Source organism: Spermophilus citellus, assembly GCF_964194105.1.
Source record: "Spermophilus citellus genome assembly, chromosome: 17".
Lineage (NCBI taxonomy): Eukaryota > Metazoa > Chordata > Mammalia > Rodentia > Sciuridae > Spermophilus > Spermophilus citellus.
The window spans coordinates 53,903,332-53,920,270 of record NC_138199.1 but is presented as its reverse complement, the minus strand read 5'-3'; the positions used below and the strand labels follow the sequence as shown (position 1 = coordinate 53,920,270).

Genomic DNA, 16,939 nt, shown 5'->3' with positions numbered 1-16,939 from the left:
AAGGCGACTTGGACATATGTCCCCCTTCATGTCAGTCACAAGCTCCATTCTAGATCTTTCGTGGGATACACAGAACTTTTTTGTAACTTGGAAAGCTGTAGTGATTTGTAGAGATTTTTCCCAGTTAAAAAAAAAATCTCAAAAATGTATTTTAGGCACTTTGGGATGAAGTTGACCATAAAAATCAGCTACACTATGGGGTTCAAATTCCACAGCTCTCCACTTGTGGATGAAGTGTTTCTTTTCCTGATTTTGTGGTTTTAAAAGACCATATTGACCCATGTCTCCTGTTTCCAGGACTCATTTGACAACCCCACATAGATGCCTGAGGCTCAGTGCCCCTTATACAACTCCCACTCTGTTCTCTGATTCTGTATTGGATTGCTTGTCCCTGAACATGAAATATACTGTCCTTTATCATTATTCATTTTTGAGGCTGTTGATTGGAATTCACTGTTTAGATTTTATTTCTCTCTCTCTCTCTCTCTCTCTCTCTCTCTCTCTCTCACACACACACACACACACACACACACACACACAGACACACACACACACACACACACACACACACACACACTCACACACTCTTTCTCTCTGTCTCTCTTTCCGGTGCTGGAGATTGAACCCAGCACCTTGTGCATACAAGGCAGGCACTCTAACCCCTGACCAGCGCGGGGAGTTGAACTAAGGTCACTCATGTGAATTTGTGCTGATGCAAAATAAAACACAGATACAATTTACCTTTACACAAGCTTCAGGAGAACTTTCCCCAGCTCCCTGCCTCAGGCTCCCTAAGAGGGAGAGCAAGAGAATGTCATGAGAGATTGATGAGAGAGAGAGGGAGCGTGTTTAGAAGTGAGCTTTTTTCAGGGGAACACTGTTCTTAAAAGGTTCTATCCATAAAAGAGCAGAAGGCATAGAATTATAAGGGAGCAGGTGAGTGTAACTCAACCCCAGGGGTATGCCTACACCTGAAGACCTGCCTTACTGTCTGAGCTGGATCAACACCCAAGTCACCAAGAATGTAGTGATTGGTCAGAGCCTCCTACTTCAGGACTGGAAGATGTGGTCATTCAGAGCGGCTCCCCACACTCTACCAAACTGAGCTATATCCCCAGCCCTGAAGACTTAGGCTCTCTGAGTGGATTAAAACAACAAGCCCCAATAATATACTGAAGGTAAAAGGATGGGAAAAACATATACCAACCCATGGGACTCAAAAACAAGCAAAGATAGCTATTATCATATTAGACAAAGTGGACTTCAAGCCAAGATTAAGTAGAAGAGACAAAGAAAGTCACTTCATAGTGCTTATGGGATCATCCATCATGAAGACATAAAAATCATCAATATTGTGTCCCAAACAATGGTGCATGTATTTAAATACATAGAAAAATCCTTTTCAATATTAAGAATCAAACAGACTAGTTTGACTTTAACACACATCTCCCACAACTGGATTGATCATCCAGAAATAAAAACCAAGTTTCCATAGAACTAAACAATAAATTAGTAACATGAACCTATCAGACATCTATAGAATTTTTTATCCATCAATTTCTGAATTCAGTTTTTTTCTCAGCAGTACATGTGACCATATTTTAGTTCACAAAGCAAATATTGGCTAATTCAAAGAAACAGAGAAATCTTATCAGATCATAACAATATGAAATTAGAAATCAATGAAAGATAAAAAACAGAAACTACTCCAATACCTGAAGATTAAATAATGCATTTTTTGAGCATTGAATGGATAGGAGGAGAAATCGGAGAAGAAAGTAAAAAAAAAAATTCTTAAGAGTAAAGGAGAATAATGATAAAACATGAGGATCTCTGGGACAGTATAAAACAGTTCTAGAGGAAATTTTATATCATTGAGTTCATGTATTATAAGAATAGAAAGATACAAAATAAATAATCTAACATTTCATCTCATGGCCCTTGAAAAAAAAGACACAAAACAACATCAAAATCAGTACAAGACAATAGTTAAAATCAGAGCCTAAATCAATAAAATTGAGATTTTAAACATGCAAAAAATCAATAGAACAAGGTTTGGCATTACGATGGATTGAACAGATGGATTGAACAAGATTGGCAAACCTGCAGATAAACTAACCAAAAGAAAGAGAGAAATGCTCAAATTAGCAAAATCTGAGATGAAAAAGGAAAGATCACCACAGACACTACTGAAATTCAAAGGATCATCAGAAACTGTTTTGAAAATTTATAATGCAATAAGCTAGGAAGTCTTAAACATATGGACAAATTCCTGGAGGCATATGATCTACCCAAATTGAGCCCTGAAAATATAAAAAATTTAAACAGATCCATTCAAAAAATGAAATTGAATCAGCTATCAAAAGCTGTCCAAACTAAAGCTCTCCAAACTAAAGCCCAGGAATGGATGGATTATTTGGCCACAAGACTTTTAAAGAAAAACTAATATCAATTCTCCTCAGGTTATTCTATGAAACAGAAAGAGGGAACAATGCCAAACTCATTCAAGGAAGTAAGTGTCTCCGAGACCATTACTAGTGAAAGACACATCAAGGAAATAAAACTTCAGGCCAGTACCTTTGATGAACATAGAAGTAAATATTCTTAATGAAATAGTGGTAAAACACATACAGAATCACATTAAAGAGAGAATGTACCATGGTCAAGTGGGTTTCATCCTAGGGATGCAAGTTTGGTTGAACATATGGAAATCAATAAATGTTATTCACCACATAAATAGTATTAAGGAGTAGAATCATGTGGTTTCCCCAAGATAGGTAGAAAAATCATCTGACAAAGAATGGTACCCATTCATGTCTGGAGCACTAGAAAAACTACTCATAGGGGCTGGGGATGTGGCTTAAGCTGTAGCGCGCTCGCCTCACATGAGTGCGGCCCTGGTTCGATCCTCAGCACCACATACAAAACAAAGATGTTGTATCCGCCGAGAACTAAAAAAATAAATAAATATTAAAATTCTCTCTCTCTCTCTCTCTCTCTCTCCCTCTCTCACTCTCTCTCTGAAAAAAAAGAAAAAAAGAAAAACTACTCATAGAAGGAACTAACTCAACACTGGAAAGGCTGTATGTGATAATCCCATGACCAACATTACACTGAATGGAGAGAACCTGAAAGCATTTCCTCTAAAATCAGAAACAAGGCAAGGACACAGACTTCACATCTCCTATTCAACATAGTACTTGAAACCCTAGCCACAGCAATCAGGCAACAGAAGGAAATTAAAGGGATATGAATAGGAAGGGAAGAGCTCAAATTATCTCTGTTTGCTTGTGACATGATCCTATATTAGAAGAACTAAAGAATTCTAGAACTCATAAATGGACTTATGAATGTAACAGGATACAAGATGAACATTCATAAATGAATTGCATGTCTATACTCCAATGACGAATCTGCTGAAAAAGAAAATAAGAAAGCTATTCTGGTCACCATCACCTAAAAACAGAACAAAACAAAAAACATTTTGGGAATCAATCTGGCCAAGGAGGTGAAGGACCTCCACAATGATAACCATAGAACACTAAAGAAAGAAAGCGAGAAGCCCTAATAACACAGGAAGACCTCCCATAATCTTGGGTAGGCAGAATTAATATTGTCAATATGACCATATCATCAAATGTGCTATACAGATTCAATGGAATTTCCATCAAAATTCCAATAACATTCTTCACAGAACAAGAAAAAGCAGTTATGAAATTCATTTGAAACAATGAGAGACTCAGAATAGTCAAAGAATCTTTAATGAGAAAAGAAAAGCTGAGGCATGTCAATACCAGACCTCAAATTATACTACAGAGCTATAGTAACAAAAACAGTATGGTACTGCATCAAAATAGGCATGAAGACTGATAGAGTAGAATAGAAGACACAGAGATAAGACACATAAATACAGTCATCCGATCCTTCACAATGGTGCCAAAAACATATGTTAGAGGAAAGATCGCCTTTTTAACAAATGGTTCTAGAACAAAAGGAAAATCCAAATGTACAAGAATGAAACTTAACCTTTATCTCTCACCCTGCACAAAAGTAAACTCAAAGTGTATCAAAGGCCTAGGAATTAGGTTAGAACCTAAGGAACTCTACCTAAAGACTTCTAGAACTCATAAATGGACTTATGAATGTATTAAATAAAAGGTAGGTCCAACCCTCCCACATGTTGGCACAGGAATCAACATCCTTACCAATATTCTTAAAGCAGAGAAATAAAATTAAAATACCAATAAGTCGGGTGAGAGTGTGAAGAGAAAGCCAAAAGAATAGGAGAAGATCTTTGCCACCTGCAAAGATCTTCAGAATATACAGTGAACACAATAAAAGGAATACCAGAAAACTATTAACGCGATCAATAAGTGGGCAAAAGGACTAAACAGACACTTCCCAAAAGAATAAATGCAAGCAATAAATAATACACATGACTCTGGAAAGCAATATGGAGACACCTTAGAAAAAAGGAATGGAAGCACCATGTGCCCCAGGTATCCCACTACCGAGCATATATCCAAAAGATATAAAAACCAGCATACTATGGTGATGCAGCCACCTCAATGTTTATAGCAGTACATTTCAAAATAGCCAAGCTATGAAACCAATCTAGGTGCCCGTCAACTGATGAATGGATAAAGAAATTGTGGTATATTCTGGAGCTTTAGCCATAATGAAGAATGACATTATGGATTTGCTGGTAAAGGGATGGCAATGGAGACAATCATACTAAGTGAAATAAGTCAGTTCTCAAAAGTCAAGGGTCAAATGTGTTCTCTCATATACAGAAGCTAATCCAAGGTAAGGGTTTGAGGAGAGAGAGAGAGAGAGAGAGAGAGAGAGAGAGAGAGAGAGAGAGAGAGAATGAATGAGAGAGAGAGAGAGAGAATGAGAATGAGAATGAATGAATATCATCACCAAGAAATTCAGGACTGCCTTTCTCTAACGTTGAAGTCTATGGTAGGAAATAACAGTTGTGGAACTTAGCTCCCCAAGAGCAATGGGATCGTTGAGATCACAGTCTAGAAAAACCCAAAGGGAGATAATAAACTATAAAAATTATCATGGGTATAAGTATACCATAGTGGCATTATAGCAAACACAACTGGGACAGAGGAGCATGTAACTCACAGAGAATTGGGGATAGTGATAAGAGAATGTGGAGTTGCTCCCAGTAGGAAGTAGGGAACCACATGTGGTATACCTGGAAGCTCTGTGGATCGATAGCTATGTCAGAATACATGTACTTGCATCTATCTATCAATCTATCTATCTATCTATCTATATACATACATACATATCTTACAGATGGGTTTATTTCCAGTTGTAGTGACTGTATTTTCCTTAAAGTACCTCAATATTCTTATTCTGTTATTTGTATTGATATTTTCTCTTTGTTTAATTTTTATTTGTTCTTTTCAGATATACATGACAGTAGAATGCATATTGACACAGTATACATACAGGCAGAATAACATTCTAATTAGTATCCCATTCTTGTAGTTGTAAAGGATGTGGCATATCACTGGTCCCGTATTCATATATGAACATAAGAATGTTCTGTCTGATTCATTCTATTGTGTTTTCCATGCCCATCCCACATAGGTATATTTTTCAAAGGTTAAGATTTTTTTTTAATTTTTTATTGTTTGTTCACAACATTACAAAGCTCTTGACATATCATCTTTCATATATTAGATTGAAGTGGGTTATGAACCCCCAATTTTACCCCCAATGCAGATTGCAGAATCACGTCGGTTACACATCCACAATTTTACATAATGCCCTATTAGTAATTGTTGTATTCTGCTACCTTTCCTATCCCCTACTATCCCCCCTCCCCTCCCCTCCCAACTTCTCTCTCTACCCCATCTACTGTAGTTCATTTCTCTCCTTGTTTATTTTCCCATTCCCCTCACAACCTCTTATATGTAATTTTGTATAGCAATGAGGGTCTCCCTCCATTTCCATGCAATTTCCCTTTTCTCTCCCTTCCCCTCCCACCTCATGTCTCTGTTTAAAGTTATTCTTTTCTTCCTGCTCTTCCTCCCTACTCTGTTCATAGTTGCTCTCATTATATCAAAGAAGACATTTGGTATTTGTTTTTTAGGGATTGGCTAGCTTCACTAAGCATAATCTGCTCTAGTGCCATCCATTTCCCTGAAAATTCTATGATTTTGTCATTTTTTATTGCTGCATAGTACTCCATTGTGTATAGATGCCACATTTTTTTTATCCATTCATCTATTGAAGGGCATCTGGGTTGGTTCCACAGTCTAGCTATTGTGAATTGTGCTGCTATGAACATCGATGTGGCAGTATCCCTGTAGCATGCTTTTTTAAGGTCTTCAGGGAATATTCCGAGAAGGGCAATAGCTGGGTCAAATGGTGGTTCCATTCCCAGCTTTCCCAGGAATCTCCAAACTGCTTTCCAAATTGGCTGCACCAATTTGCAGTCCCACCAGCAATGTACAAGTGTACCCTTTTCTCCACATCCTCGCCAGCACTTGTTGTTGTTTGACTTCATAGTGGCTGCCAATCTTACTGGGGTGAGATGGTATCTTAGTGTGGTTTTGATTTGCATTTCTCTGACTGCTAGAGATGGAGAGCATTTTTTCATGTACTTGTTGATTGATTGTATATCCTCCTCTGAGAAGTGTCTGTTCAGGTCCTTGGCCCATTTGTTGATTGGGTTATTTGTTATCTTATTGTCTAATTTTTTGAGTTCTTTGTATACTCTGGATATTAGGGCTCTATCTGAGGTGTGAGGAGTAAAAATTTGTTCCCAGGATGTAGGCTCCCTATTTACCTCTCTTATTGTTTCTTTTGCTGAGAAAAAACTTTTAAGTTTAATTAAGTCCCATTTGTTGATTCTAGTTGTTAACTCTTGTGCTATGGGTGTCCTATTAAGGAATTTGGAGCCCGACCCCACAGTCTGTAGATCGGAGCCAACTTTTTCTTCTATCAGATGCAGAGTTTCTGATTTGATATCAAGCTCCTTGATCCATTTTGAGTTAACTTTTGTGCATGGCGAGAGAAAGGGATTCAGTTTCATTTTGTTGCATATGGATTTCCAGTTTTCCCAACACCATTTGTTGAAGATGCTATCCTTCCTCCATTGCATGCTTATAGCCCCTTTATCAAATATAACATAGTTGTAGCTTTGTGGATTAGTCTCTGTGTCCTCTATTTTATACCATTGTTCCACCCGTCTGTTTTGGTACCAGTACCATGCTGTTTTTGTCACTATTGCTCTGTAATATAGTTTGAAATCTGGTATTGCTATACCGCCTGATTCACACTTTCTGCTTAGAATTGCTTTTGCTATTCTGGGTCTTTTATTTTTCCATATGAATTTCATGATTGCTTTATCTATTTCTACAAGAAATGCCGTTGGGATTTTGATTGGCATTGCATTAAATCTATAGAGAACTTTTGGTAATATCGCCATTTTGATGATGTTAGTTCTGCCTATCCATGAACAGGGTATACTTTTCCATCTTCTAAGATCTTCTTCTACTTCTCTCTTTAGGGTTCTGTAGTTTTCATTGTATAAATCTTTCACCTCTTTTGTTAGGTTGATTCCCAAGTATTTTATTTTTTTTGAGGATATTGTGAATGGAGTGTTTCTCCTCATTTCCATTTCAGAAGTTTTGTCACTGATATACAGAAATGCCTTTGATTTATGCGTGTTGATTTTATATCCTGCCACTTTGCTGAATTCATTTATTAGTTCTAGTAGTTTCTTTGTAGACCCTTTTGGGTCTTCTAGGTATAGAATCATGTCATCTGCAAATAGTGATAATTTAAGTTCTTCTTTTCCAATTTTTATGCCTTTAATTTCTTTCGTCTGTCTAATTGCTCTGGCCAGTGTTTCAAGAACTATATTGAATAGAAGTGGAGATAAAGGGCATCCCTGTCTTGTTCCGGATTTTAGAGGGAATGCCTTCAACTTTTGTCCATTCAGAATAATGCTAGCCTGAGGCTTAGCATAGATAGCTTTTACAATGTTAAGGTAAGTTCCTGTTATCCCTAGTTTTTCTAATGTTTTGAACATAAAGGGATGCTGTACTTTGTCGAATGCTTTCTCTGCATCTATCGAGATGATCATATGGTTCTTATCTTTAAGTCTATTGATGTGGTGAATAACATTTATTGATTTCCGTATGTTGAACCATCCTTGCATCTCAGGGATGAATCCTACTTGATCATGGTGCACTATTTTTTTGATGTGTTTTTGTATTCGATTCGCCAGAATTTTATTGAGGATTTTTGCATCTAGGTTCATTAGAGATATTGGTCTGTAGTTTTCTTTCTTTGAGGTGTCTTTGTCTGGTTTCGGAATCAGGGTGATGTTGGCCTCATAGAATGAATTTGGAAGAGCTCCCTCTTTTTCTATTTCCTGAAATAACTTGAAAAGTATTGGTTTTAATTCTTCTTTGAAGGTTTTGTAAAACTCCACTGTATACCCATCCGGTCCTGGACTTTTCTTGGTTGGTAGTCTTTTGATGGTTTCTTCAATTTCATCCATTGATATTGGTCTGTTCAGATTGTGTGTATCCTCCTGACTCAGTCTGGGCAAATCATATGACTTAAGAAATTTATCGATGTCTTCACTATCCTCTATTTTATTGGAATATAGGTTTTCAAAATAATTTCTAATTGTCTTCTGTATTTCTGTAGCATCTGTTGTGATATTGCCTTTTTCATCCCGTATGTTAGTAATTTGAGTTCTCTCTCTTCTTCTCTTCGTTAGCATGGCTAAAGGTCTGTTGATCTTATTTATTTTTTCGAAGAACCAACTTTTAGTTTTGTTAATTTTTTCAATAGTTTCTTTTGTTTCAATTTCATTGATTTCTGCTCTGATTTTAATTATTTCTTGCCTTCTGCTACATTTGCTGTTGTTTTGCTCTTCCTTTTCTAGGGCTTTGAGTTGGAGTGTGAGCTCATTTATTTGTTGGTTTCTTCTTTTTTTGAGGAATGACCACCAGGCGATGAATTTTCCTCTTAAAACTGCTTTCATTGTGTCCCATAGATTCCGATATGTTGTGTCTGTATTTTCGTTTATCTCTAAGAATTTTTTGATTTCCTCCTTTATGTCTTCTGTAACCCATTGATCATTCAGTAATATATTGTTCATTTTCCATGTGATGTAGGATTTTTCCTTCCTTCTTTTATCATTGATTTCCAGTTTCATTCCATTATGATCAGATAAAATGCATGGTATTATCTCCACCCCTTTATATTTACTGAGGGTTGCCCTATGGCATAATATATGGTCTATTTTTGAGAAGGATCCATGTGCTGCTGAGAAAAAAGTATAGCCATTTGATGATGGTTGATATATTCTATATAAGTCAGTTAAGTCTAGGTTATTGATTGTGTTATTGAGATATATAGTTTCTTTATTCAACTTTTGTTTGGAGGATCTGTCCAATGGTGAGAGAGGTGTGTTGAAGTCTCCCATAATTATTGTGTTGTGGTCTATTTGATTCTTGAATTTGAGAAGAATTTGTTTTATGAATGTCGCAGCACCATTATTTGATGCGTAAATATTGATAATTGTTATGTCTTGTTGGTGAATGGTTCCTTTTAACAGTATATAATGACCTTCTTTATCCCTTTTGATTAACTTAGTCTTGAAGTCGATTTTATTCGATATGAGGATGGCCACCCCTGCTTGCTTGCGAGGACCGTGTGCGTGGTATATTTTTTCCCATCCTTTCACCTTTAGCCTGTGTATGTCTTTTCCAATCAGATGTGTCTCCTGGAGGCAGCATATTGTTGGATTTGTTTTTTTAATCCATGATACCAGCCTATGTCGCTTTATTGGAGAGTTTAAGCCATTAACATTCAGAGTTACTATTGATATATGGTTTGAACTTCCATCCATGATTGATTGTTTATCCTTTTTTTTTTTTTTAAATTTTAGTTTGTTTCACCATGATTGTTTTTCCCCTCGCCCTCTGTCTTTACTGAGGCACTTCCCACTGATGGTTTTGGTTATTGTTTTTCATTTCTTCTTCGTGTAGTGTTTTGCTCAAAATGCTTTGCAATGCTGGTTTTCTGGCTGCAAATTCTTTTAACTTTTGTTTATCATGAAAGATTTTTATTTTGTTGTCATACCTGAAGCTTAATTTTGCTGGATACAGGATTCTTGGTTGGCATCCATTGTCTTTCAGTGTTTGAAATACATTGTTCCATGACCTTCTTGCTTTCAGTGTCTGTAATGAAAAATCCGTTGTTAACCGTATTGGTTTACCCCTAAATGTAATCTGTCTCCTTTCTCTTGTAGCTTTTAATATTTTCTCTTTGTTCTGTATATTGGATATCTTCATAACAATGTGTCTTGGCGTTGGTCTACTGTGATTTTGTGTGCTTGGTGTCCTGTATGCATCTTTAATTTGTATATCTGTTTCCTTTTTTATTTCTGGAAAGTTTTCTGTAATTATTTCATCCAGCAGGTTACTCATTCCCTTGGTTTGAATCTCTGTACCTTCTTCTATCCCGATGACTCGTAAGTTTGGTTTCTTCATGTTATCCCATAACTCTTGGATGTTTGTCTCGTGATTTTTTACCAGCCTTTCTGAGTTGGCTAGACTCTTTTCAAGATGGTATATTTTGTCTTCATTATCTGACATTCCGGTTTCTACTTGCTCCACTCTGTTAGTGATACTCTCAATTGAGTTTTTAATTTGGTTTATCGTTTCCTTCATTTCTAGAATTATTGTTTGATTATTTTTTATAATCTCTATCTCCTGATAGAGATGCTTAACTTCTTCTTTTATCTGTTTATGAAATTCATTCTCAATGTGTTCTTTCGCTGCTTGAATTTGCTGTCTTGTATCCTCCTTAAGGTTCCATTCCATCTGTCTAAGGTGTTCCTTGAGTTCTTTATATGACCATTTTTCTGATGACTCTAGGTCCTCCTAAATATTTAGGCTGTCCTGCATTGTTTGTAGTCCTTTTCTTCCTTGTTTTTTGAAGCTGCTCATGTTACCTCTTGTTCTGTTTGACTGATGGGTTACTGTTTACTCCTATAAATTAATTTGATGTTTGGGAGGAAAGGTATTTGAAGGGAAGGGGTGAAGTCACTAAAGAGAATGAGAGTAGGCAGGTAGAATTCAAGGAAAGGGGGGATAAGAGAAATGAAAAGACTAAAGAAGAAAAAAATAGGAACTAAAAAAGAAAAAAAATTAAAAAAATAATAATAATTAAAAAAATAATAATAATTAAAAAAATACTAATAATAATTAAAAATTTAAATTAAAATTAGTAGAAAAAAAATTTTTAAAAAAATATTTTGTAAAAAAAAATTAATTAAACAACAGGAAAGAAAAAAATGCAACTGAAAGAAAAACCCAAATCAAAAAAAAAAAAAAAAAAAACCTAATAAATGCCGTCTTAGAGTTTGATTAACTTCTCTTCCAGTAGGTGGCACTTTGTCCACCAGGCCAAGTTTCTCCTGTCAATACGTGGGAACCAATCACTGTGCAGCAGCTCCTCCCAGACTGGGCGAGTCTCCAATCCTGAGTGTCTAGGGCCTCCTCTTGTGTCTAGTCACTTCCCACTTTTCCTCTAGCCAGGCCCCTCTCACCACAATACTGGCTACAAGCCAGGTCTGCTGCTCCCGGGAGCCCTGTTTTCATGAACGACTGGGCACACTCTTCCAGTTTGCCATTCCCTCAGACCCTAAGTTTGTAGAGCTTGGGGCTGAGAATCCTCAGCGGATTTTACTTGCCCTCTGGTATCTACTTCCCCGTAGCTGGTGCAAGAGACCTCAGCAGTCAGCCCTGGTGGGAGCAGTAGATCCGCGCCGCGGGACCCGCACCACCTCTGATTCCCTCGGGCTGGCTGTAGCACTCATGGGAGAGCTGGGAGGGGCCCTTACGGGAGAGCTGGGAGTGGCCCTTAAGGTTTTCCCGATGTGTGGAGAGGGAAGGCTGTGGGATCACACACCTGTAGCTGTTGGTTTCAACGAAGTTATCTCCACCACAGCAGTCTGATGACGTTGTTTCCCTTTGCTGGGCTACCAATGCAACGGGTGGGTCCTTCTCTCTCAAGCCCCGTTTCAAACCTGTGGCCACTACTTATGAAGACTCGGTAGGCATTTACCTTCGTATGATGAGAAGGGCTGAGCAGTTGTTTCAGCCGGATGGATTAATGCCGAGTCATCGCTGTTTGTCTGCGGGAAGCAGGTGACCGGGAGTTTGAATTCAGCGGATCAGGGCTCAGTGCGTGTTCTCGGTTCACTTGGATTTTAAATTGTCTCTCATCTTATCAGCTGTTTCATTTAATTCGGCAGCTCATTCGCATGGTGAAGAGTCTGCTCTATGGTGCTCTGTGGGAGACGGCGGCAGCAGCGGCGGCGGCAGCGGCCTTCGGGACCCCGGAGAGGGGGTGCGGGTTGGGGGAGGGGAGGCGGCGCCTCGGGGCCCGGGTACTGGACACGCGGGAGAGCGGGCAGGGTGGGGGAAAGAAATTGAAATCTAGATTTAGAGACTGAGCTTGGGAGGAGAGACAGCTGGGGAGAAGCAAGGCGGAGAGGCGGAGAGGAGAAGGAGATGGGGCCGATAGAGCCGTGCACCTGGGGCTGCAGCCTTACTGCTCCCGCTGAAGTCGTGATGGATTCCCTCCACCTTGGCTCATGACTTGATGTTTTCAATCACAGGCCTGGGCTCCGTCCCAGGCAGCGGCTCCATGGGGCTCCGGCGGTGCGGGCCTGGCGGCGGTGGCGAAACCACACTCAGCCGCCCAGGGACCTCGGGGCCGCTCGAGCGGCGGGGGCCACTCGGCGCGGGCGCCGCGGACTCCTCGGCGCCGCGTCCCGGCAGGTCCAGGTCCCACGCCGGCGACGCGCCCTCCTCCTCGCGCGGCTTTGGCGCGGCCCGGTCCGAGGCGCCGGCGGCGGCGGTCGGGGTGCGGGGCCGTTCCGCTCCCTCCGGCTCCGGCTCCGGCGGGCCTCCAAAGGTTAAGATTAAGTGAGCAAGGGCTGAGATCCTATGTTCAGGTGGAAAATCATGATTCTTTCTCCAGACTCCAGTACTGGTACAGATCTCAGAATTGCGACCCATCACTTGGAAAGGAGGCAATTCATTCAAGAAACAGGACCACAGCACATATGAGCACTCACCTGTGCGGTCCATTTCCAAACATACCTTTAGCAATCTACTCAGGAAAAATATGGGATACCCACATATTGGTATGCTGTTGGATAGCAGAGCAGAGGCAATACCCACAGTGCATGCAAAAATGCCAACAGTTCTCATTATACTAAGGTTGTAGTGATGAGAAAATAAATTAAGTCTTGGCCCAGAGCCCACATTCTTGCTACTGGGTCAACAAACACACCTGGTGGTCATTTACCTGGTTCACAAATGTAAAATCAAGCACATTTTTTTCCTTGAGCTACAAAGTAAGAATATATATATATATATATATATATATATATACACACACACACACACACACACACACACACACACACACACATATTTAATTGTTATGGTACTGGAGATTGAACCCAGGAGGAGCTCTTAACCACTGAACCACATCCCCAGACCTTTTTATTTTATTTTATTTTCATATTGACTCAGGGTCTCACTAAGTTACTTAGCGTCTTGCTAAGTTGCTGATACTGACTTTGCACTTTGCTGATGCTGAGCCACTGGGATTACAGGTGTGCACCACCACACCTGGCCAGAGTAAGAATATTATAAAAGGCCAAATAAAAGCTGTGGATCTGCTTTACCATCATCACCATCCCTTAAGAAATCTAGAAACCAAAAATCAGAAATTAGTGCTACCTTGAAAGACTTCATAAATGAAGCAGAATTGAATCCCATATTGTTTCCAGAAAATTTACTAGGATACCCTCCACAAAACCAGGTGGATCAAAACTGCCCCCGGTGGATGACCACCAGACCTTTCAAAATAATAAAAGATACAAGTAAAGCTAATGTGATAGATATAGAATCCTGCCTACAATAGATTAACATAGTCTATGATGTCTGGGGTGCATGGATATTTAACTGGGAAATAAAACCTTCAGAATCTTCAAGGAAGGAGAGGCAGGAGTGGGTTCAGTTGACATGGAACTAAAATCAGTATCAACTTGCTGTCTTGACCCAGGGCCAGGCAAATTCTCTTCCTCTTTGTCACAATGAAGTCCAATATGAAGTGAACATTCTGGACACCCCAACGAGGCTATCAGTTATCATGATATCAATGATATCAGGCTAGTCAGATCTGATGAATTGAATAATAAACATACCTAATAAAGTAATGTTGGTAAAACACACATGCCCCTCCCTAATGATGGGATATAAATTTCTCAAAGCTTCCAGGCATTGCCACATTACTGCCATGTTCAAAAGTTGTAACTGGAGAATTTCAGGACATCTTCATCTGAATGCATGATGGTCTGCTGTTGTTTAGATATGACGTATCCCCCAAAAGCTCATGTGTGATCAATGCATGAAAGTTCAGAGGCAAAATGATAGGATTATAACAGCATAAGCCCAGTAAGTTCCTTTCTACCACGCGGCCTGCGCAGTGGTTTCATTAATGAGGTTCTAGGCATTAAGTTAGTTAGAAGAGATCGAAATAAAACACACAAACCAGTACCTTATTTTACATTGCTAGGTCCGAGACGGCACGCCTCCCTGGTTCCCGCCTCTAGCCGCCCAGCAGGGCAGCGAGGATTACTCTGGGCTAGCAGGAGAGAGAGCGAACACGCCGGGGAGTAGCCTTTTATTTGGGGGACAAGAGATTCAGGGGAGAATTCCATCCAATGAAGGTTGAGGGGGGGCTGCACTCCAAGGTCAGGGCCAGTGATTGGGTCTCCGGGGTCAGTGGTCATGCACACCCCCACACGGATGGGCTCTCTCATCAGGAAAGGGTCGGGAAAGCTCCAACACAGCCAGAGCGCCTCAGGCCCTTAACGGGAGTCACCCAATCACGTGTCAGAATGGCTCTCCACATATTCCCCCTTTCTTTTCTTAACAATGAGGCGGCGGTTCACTCTCTGGAGTTTTTGGATTCTTGATTGGAAGACTCGCCATCCTATAGTTACAATACAAAAGAGAATTAACAGCAAAGAGAATAATCCAATAATGTACCACGCGGAGTGTTTAAGAATATTTCCAGGGTTGAATCCATTTAACTCCTTCAATATTTGGTTAGCCAAAGAAGAAGGATCTGAAAAATCAGCTCCATTATTTAGAATGTCTTGGATATGGTGATGAAGTTCCAGAATATCCAAGCTATTATTACTATTTTGCCAAATACCTAATAAATGGTTTTTAATCTTCTCCCAATCCCAGAGAGAAGCATTGTACTTGGCAGCTGTAACACATGCATACTTATAATTAGTATGGCATTTAAGCCTTTCCTTAAATTTTAAGGCTGAAAGTTCATTACCAATGTTTATAACAGTCGCCTCTAAGGCGTTTAACTTAGTCTCAATCCTTTCATCAATATTTACTTGATCACGCAGAGCCTTGGAAGTATTTTGAGCTAAATTATTAGGAAATTTTGCATGCTGAATATTCTGAGACAATGTCAGAGATGCAGAGACAGTTGAGGCAATAAAAGAGACCAGTGCTAAAACACCAACAATTATGACTCCAATAGCACGTTTAGGTCTTGTTAGCTGGGCATGAATTTGCTGCAAGACTTGTAAACCAGCATCAGCATACCATGGCTCTGAAATATTAGCGGGTAATAAAACAAAAGAGGGCTGATGAAGTATCAGCACTCCTTTTCCTCCATTATACCTAGAAATACAATTGGTTAGGTTGCACTTATTACAAGTAACAAAATATCTATCATCTATCCATTTAACTTTTACATTTCCAATAATTAAAACATAAGGAGATTGGACACAGGCTCTTAAGCCATAGCAAGATCCCTCTTTGCAGTTCTTGCCGACAAATTTTGGTAAAGGTTTATCTGAAAAATGTAAATATTCTGAGGCAGCAATTAAACGCCAAATATCTTTTTGAATACCTCCTTCACTATAAGTCAAAATATTACTAACAAATCCTGCAGGTGTCATAGCAGAATTTCTTCGTAATTGTCTCTTATCAATTTTTGGAGACCAGTCTAAAATATACCCACTAGTTTTAGACACCTTATGTTGTACAGGAAAGGTATTTACACAATCCATCTATTTAGGAAAGGTGCCAATTTCAATTATAGAACTATTTGGACAGTGGGGTACCGGTGGAGGTTTTGCAGAAATGACTGGCTTGTTATGGGAAAGTCCCATCTTAATTACTGATCTAGTATTAGGTTTTAAGTCCCCATAAATAGAATTATTTGTCAGTCTAGGTTTACCAATCGCTGTCTTTTCTTCAAATGATACTTTCAGACAGCCAGCATGTTTATCATGTGACCAACACAAAGGTAATTGGGCACTGTAGCCAGAATAATTAAATCTAGTCACATGATTGGGAGTAATATGAGTATCTGTAAATCCTCCCATCATGAATGAGTCATTAGTAAATACTGGTATAGATTCTCCAGTCCACACAGCTGGGTGTACCAGGGGTGGATCTGGGAAATATGTCCAATAAGTGTCTATTTGATTCCCTTTTACCTGACAGCCCAGTAGGGCAATTACTGTTGCTACCATCAAGACTGGGGTCCTGTTCTTTCCTAGGCGTCGAAGTATTTGGGAGGCCTGGGTTGTCAATTTCTTCACATTCTTTCCACGAAATCAGCTTCTCGGCTGGTTCAATCTGGTCTTTCTTCATCTTTTTCCGATATCTCCTCCTTCTGGGTTGTGGCTCCTCCGGGTCGATCCTCAGTCGCTTGAGTCTGGGTTCTATCTCCTCCATGTCTGATAGCACGTTCAGGCACCCAAATAGGATGGAAAGAGCCTTCTGGGAAGATACAAGCATTGCCTTTTCCCTGCATTATTACCGGGTTT

General features: G+C 39.5%; 1 protein-coding gene across 8 annotated transcripts in view; it reads left to right on the top strand.

The window, feature by feature from the left end:
• The window catches only part of LOC308636558 (keratin, high-sulfur matrix protein, B2B-like), a gene marked incomplete at both ends in the record, with an annotated part of 197,694 nt that overhangs the window by 40,077 nt on the left and 140,678 nt on the right, over nucleotides 1–16,939 (top strand). The window lies entirely within an intron of this gene.